Source organism: Nannospalax galili, unplaced genomic scaffold (genome assembly GCF_000622305.1).
Source record: "Nannospalax galili isolate Female #2095 unplaced genomic scaffold, S.galili_v1.0 scaffold788, whole genome shotgun sequence".
Classification (NCBI taxonomy): domain Eukaryota; kingdom Metazoa; phylum Chordata; class Mammalia; order Rodentia; family Spalacidae; genus Nannospalax; species Nannospalax galili.
Window position 1 is genome coordinate 2,454,636 of NW_008359996.1, and position 6,424 is coordinate 2,461,059.

Genomic DNA, 6,424 nt, shown 5'->3' on the forward strand with positions numbered 1-6,424 from the left:
GCACTGCATGACATGGGTGCACTTACCTACATGCAGGCAATACATGCATACATGTAAAATAAAAATAATATATAAAATTAAAAATTTTTATTATTTTATATGTATAAGTGTATTGCTTGCATGTATGTAAGTGTACCCATGTCATTCAGTGCCTGTGGAGGTCAGAAGAGGGTGTTGGATCCCCTTGAACTGGAGTTATTGACACTTGTTAGATGCCATGTGGGTGCTGGGATTCAAACCCGGGTCTTCTGCAAGAACAGTCAGTGCTCTTAAGCACTGAGCCATCTTTCCAGTCCTAGCTTTGGCATTTTTTAAGGACCTACTCTGTGCTAGAAGCCAGAAGGCACCAAAGCATTATGCAGATACCTGCCCAGGAAGAAGTCATGCCTCAAGTTGCCCGACTTCCTGTTCCATGCTTTTAGTTTGGGGCCTGAATCACTCTCAGCTCTTGAGTAGGCTTAGAGAAAATTCCAAGCCCTCCAGAGTCACCCTTGCTATCCCTAAGTTTGCAGTTATTTCCCAGGTAGACCTAGGACTGGGAGAAGGGTGTAGAGGAGTTTTAAACTTACTTTCTACTGTCATTTAGGCCAGCTATACACTTGTAGATCTAGCTACTTAGGAGGCTGGAGCAGATCACCTGAGCTCAGTAGTTTAAGGGCAGTCTGAGAAATACAGTGAGACTCCATCTCTAAAATAAAAAATAGAAAATCTTCCCTCTACGTCTGAAGGTTTGGTAAATCAAATCTCTAGAATTATGTGTACATACGTGACAGTCATACAAAAAAGTAGTGGGAGCAGATGGTTGAAGTGTATTTATTATCCTGAGCTAAAGAAACAGGCTTGGAGATTCTGGGGAGGTAGAGGCCAGCCATTTGCGGGGACCCCAGGAGATGCTTTTGCTTTGCATCTCCTGTTTATTCCTTTCATTCCTTCTTCCCCTCCCTGTTCTCCAGAGTCTTACTATGTAGCCCAGGCTGATCTTGAACTCATGATCAAGCTCTCATCTTTGGAATTACAGGTGTGCCACCACTTGGCCTTACTGTTTACTGTCCTGTGTGCATTTCCTTTACAGAGGTAAGTTACTTTTACAGCAGGATGACTTTCCAGAGCTATACCTGGACTCTGCATTTCCCTGAATAGTCACCTCAAAATATGTATATTGTGGGATGGCATATTTGGTCTCTATCAGGGCCTTCAGTGCAATATATCCAGCTTGGCTAAAAAGTTGAGCTAGAAGTCCTGGGAGACCTCTGTTAGAGCCCAGGAAAATATCCCCCCCCTGCTGGTGGCTGTGTGTCTGTAGTCCTGCCCAGTGCTGAGTCACCGGGGGCATCTGAGGTGCTTCTGATGGAGTTCGGGCAGATGTGTGAGGGATTGTCACTGTTGTGTGGTAGTTGAGGTATCCTGGATGGAGTGTGGGCAGTGATGTTCTGAACTGGTGGTGGTACACACCTGTAATCCCAGCACTCAAGATGCTGAAGCAAGAGAAGTTTGACTTTCAGGCCAGCCTGAGCTATACAGTGAGACTCCTCCCTTAAAAAAAAGGGGGGGGGGTGGTGGACGGGCTGGAGAGCTGGCTCAGTGGTTAAGACCACTGGCTACTCTTGCGAAGGACCTAGGTTCAACAATTCCCAGCACCCACATGGTGGCTAACAACCATCCTAACTCCAGTTTCAGGGGATCTGACACTCTTTTCTGACCTCTGTGGGCATTGCACGACATGGGTGAATTTACATGCATGCGGGCAATATACTCATACACATAAAAAATCAAATAAAAAATAATAAAATATTTGGAAAAAAAGCAATGGGTATGTAACTCAGTGGTCGAGTACTTACCTAGCATGCATGAATCCCTAGATTCAACCTCAACCCCAGTCCTGCAAAAGAAATAAATAGCTGAAGATGCCTCAGTGGGTAAAAGTGCTGACTGCAGAGCCGTTATCATGAGTGTGTTATGCCAGAAACACAGAAGAACATGTTCTGTGTCTTCTACAATGTCAGAATTTATTGAATAATAATAAAGTCACGTGTTTCAGTGTTTTCAATGACAGAAATCTGTCATACAACCCCTTGGCAATCTGGCTGAGGCAAATGCAGGTTCCTTTATTTCAATCTTTAATACCACTATTAACTCTCATAACACATTACACAGCACACATTAAATATATCTGTATGCAGATCTGTGGTTTACAGAATGAATACAAGTTAGGTTGTGGTAGAGTTCAAAAGGTTTCAGAAGTGGGCTGAGAAGAAGGTCAGTATTGATAACTAACTGGACCAATTCTGGGAGGGAGCTGCTGCTGGAGTTGCTGGAGCCAGAGTTTTAGAGTGAAGGTGCAGAGTTCAGCTTTGAGGTGAAAGGCTGGACCAAGGTTCAAGAGCAGGAAATGATGGGTTTGCGTCCAGGTGCACACAGGTGAGCAGGGCAGGCAACAGTGGGGGACTGATCAGAGCTGAAGCTCCAGGGACAGTTTGGGATTCCTCTGCTTGTCAGTCCTGGTACACACATCAGGTGTCAGATGATAGGTTGGTGTGAGGCCGTGCATTGCAGTATTATGTATCCATCACTTTATGGGGTCCAGATGAGTGAGTCACACCCTTTACTTGGTCTGGTGTGTTCAATATGTTCTTGGGCCTGTTTTCCCTGATATGATTTTAATGCGCCCACATGTCCACACAGTTTCATTTCACCCTGATAAACTTATGGGTAGCTTCTTTTTCACTCACAGGAATAAATTATTTATGTTTGTGCTGGATGAGAGTGGTACCTGATAGATGGTGCAATTTCAGGGTCCACCCAGGGGCTGCAGTCATCCTTTTCCCTCAAAATGCAGTAAAAAAACTGCTTGCAAAATGGAGTCTCTTAGGGTAGGGCATAGCCTGAAAAACCACCGTTTTATACAGTATGTAGTAACTTAGAGCAGGGCATAACCTGATAATAATAACTTCACAAATTGAGTTTGCTCCCCAGGACCCACATGGTAGGAGAGAGTTGATGCCTGCCCTTTGTCCTCTGACCTCCACTCAAGAACTATGATACTGGGAGCTGGAGAGATGGCTCAGTGGTTAAAAGTGCTGGCTGCTCTTGCAGAGGACCCAGGTTCAATTCCCAACACTCACATGGCGGCTAACAATGGTCAATAACTCTGGTTCCAGGGAAATTCAATGTCCTCTTCTGACTTTTGCAGGAATTATTATTTTTATTTTATGTGTATGAGTGTATTGCCTGCATGTGTGTAAGTGAACCCGTGTTGTGCAATGACCACGGAGGTCAGAAGAAGGCGTTGAATTCCTCTGGAACTGGGGTTATGGTTGGTTGTTAGCTCTTAAGTGTTGAGCTACCTCTCCAGCCGCCCCCCCTTTTATGTATATGAATGTATTGCCTGCATGCATGTGTTATAAGTGCATCTGTGTCATGCAATGCCCTTGAAGGCATCGGATCTCCTGGAACTGGAGTTAGGATGGCTGTTAGCCAGTCCCAAAATAATAATAAATATTTTGATTTATTATTTTATGTGTATGAGTGTTATGCCTGCATGTAGGTAAGTGCACCCATGTTGTACAATGCCTGAGGAGGCCAGAAGAGGCTATTGGATCCCCTGGAACTAGAGTTATGGACAGTTGTTAGCTGCCATGTGTGTGCTGGGATTTGAATCCAGCTCTTCTGCAAGAACTGTGATAAAAAAGAACTGTGATACTTATTAGGGTTCCAAACAGCAGCAGCTTCCCCCCTCCCCAACAGGGACCTACAGACTTTTGGAGCCCGAAAAAGGGAACTGAGCTGATAAGCACCTTGGCCTTTGAAGTCAAGGGAAACAAACTCTGCTGAAAAGCAGCCTGCCTTTCCTCTGACCTCCAAAGACAAGATAAGCAGATTCTACCTGTTAACCAGAGATTTTAGAAGCTGTTTATCACAACAGCTTTTCTCTTATCTTAAGAGGGAAAAAGTAAACACTTCCAGACCCAGATCCTGCCTGACAGACTGAACAGAGCTGGGTTTACAAGCCCTGCTTTTCCTGCTTCCCCCTGCCTGATTTTTCCCCCAGTCCCAGCTCACAGCCCGTGGGCTGACATCTTTCCCTTTGCTGACATCTTTCCCTTCCCTGACATCTTTCCCTTCCTGAGGGAAACGTGTCCTGTGTGAAATAAAGCTGTATCCCGCTGAGAATTCTATCTGTGCCTCGGTGCCTCCTCCATCCGCTCGCTCTCCACTCTTGCAAATTTTTACCTATCAATACTGTGATATATACTCCCATGCCTCCCCATCCCCAAAATAAGATATAACAAAAAATGTTTAAAAATTCTATGAGGACTTAGAAAAAAGAGGAGTGTGGGGGCTGGAGAGATGGCTCATCAGTTAAAAGAACTTGCTGCTCCATCCTGAAGACTGGAGTATGGATCTTGCAAATGCCTATAACTCCAGCTCTGAGGGATCAGATGCTCCCTTCTGACTTTCACATGGCACAGGCATACACACAGTGCATACGTTCACATAGATACACAAATAAATCTAAAAAAAGAAAATTACTAGTCCTTAAGAGGGCTCAATAACATCTTTTAGTAAAACATAATTCACCTTAATGTTTTATAAATAATTTGTCTGCTTGAGACAGGGTCTCCTTGTTATTAGGTTTCAAACAGCAGGAGCTTCCCCCCTCCCCAATAGGGTCCTATGGACTTTGGATTTTTCAAGCCTGAAAAAGGGAACTGAGCTTATAAGCACCTTGGCCTTTGAAGTCAAGGGAAGCAGATTCTTCTAGGAGGCAGCCTACCTTTCCTCTGATCTCCGAAGACAAGATAAGCAGATTCTGCCTGTTAACCAGAGATTTTAGGAGCTGTTTTAGTACAGCAGCTTTTCCCTTATCTTAGGAGGACAAAAAAGTAAACACTTCCTGACCCAGATCCTGGCTGGCAGACTGAACGGAGGCAGGTTTACAAGCCCTGCTTTTCCTGCCCGCTCCCGCCTGATTTTTCCCAAAAAACTTCCCGCCTTCATACTCTGAAGCCCCTGTATATAAAGCCCCAGCTCATAATCCATGGGCAGACATTTTCCCTTCCCCAAAGGGAACGTGTCCCTTGCGAAATAAAGCTCTATCCTGCTGAGAGTTTTATCTGTGTCCTGGTGCCTCCTCCTCCATTCACTCATTCTACGCCAACTTTTTACCTATCGGATGGTGCCCAAACCCGGTTCTTACTTCATGGGACCTGCCTGGACTTCTCCAACTCCACTAACTTGGCTTTCAGGTACACTTCTTTTCTCTCTCCTCCTCTCCCCAGCCCTCTGCTTTGCTCTCACCTCTTTCTGCCTCTCCTCACTGTAAACACTCTGCCTTGCCTACTTCTTTTGATCTCCTTTCCCATTGATTTTCACCACTCCTGGACAGCACTGTGGTCTCCGTGATGGACCTGCTTCATCCATTCCCTATCTTGGTTCCCCCACCAGCTGCTCACCATTGCCATCTTGCCCCCTCCCCTCCTCCTTTGCCATGGGCCTGGAAGTCCCCTGTCTTCCATCCTTTTCTTGTCTGTCCTCTTCCACTGCCTTTCCTCCTCACTTTACTCCCATACTGAAGCTTTCTGCTCCCTGCCATGTGCCTGCCAGCCAACCACATGTCTGACCTCCCACGGCATGCTTTAAACCTGCATGACCCCAAGGCTTTTTTTCCTTCGCTATTCACCCCCTCCAGGCAGCTGCCAAGATTGCCAGCCAGTCTGCCCTGGGAATTTTTTTCCTTTAACATTCTAATAAATGATATTTCCAGCTGGGCCCATTCTTAAATTCTCTTATAAATTTGGCTAAGAACACTTTAGGGGACCCTTTCTCCCCATTTTGACCCAACTAGCCTAAATCAGCAGGGCAACTTTGCTGGAGCATTTAAAGAATTTCAGGCAGCTTACCCCACTGACAAAGAACAAACGTTTTAAAAGCCTTTTTTCTTCCTAAACTTTTTCTCAGGCAAAGGGGCTCAAACTTTGATCTTAGGCCCTCTTGGGCATCAAACAACTGGTACTCAGGTGCCTACTTTTCTAACTAGACCTAACCATTTTAAATTTCACTATACATGAAAGGTCACAGGCACTGCTCAGGCGAGCCACATGCTTTCAGACCAACAATCGCTGATTTATGTGCCCTGTTCCTTCTGCTGCCTCATGAGTTTCCTGTCCAGCATAGCTGTGTCTACAAACTAAGATCCTGACAACTTGGGTTTGCATTCACAGCTACAATGGTTGGTGAGAAACATAGATTTCTTTGATTTGCTTTTCTATTTGGGATATATATATATGAGGGTACTTTCTTCTTTAATATCAAGCCTAATCTATTGGTCCTAGGGGTGCCTAGGATTCTCTTGCAATTTATTTTTGTTTTCGTTTCTTGATGATGTCATAGAATAAACAATGCATTTCTAGTTCAAGCTAAGGTA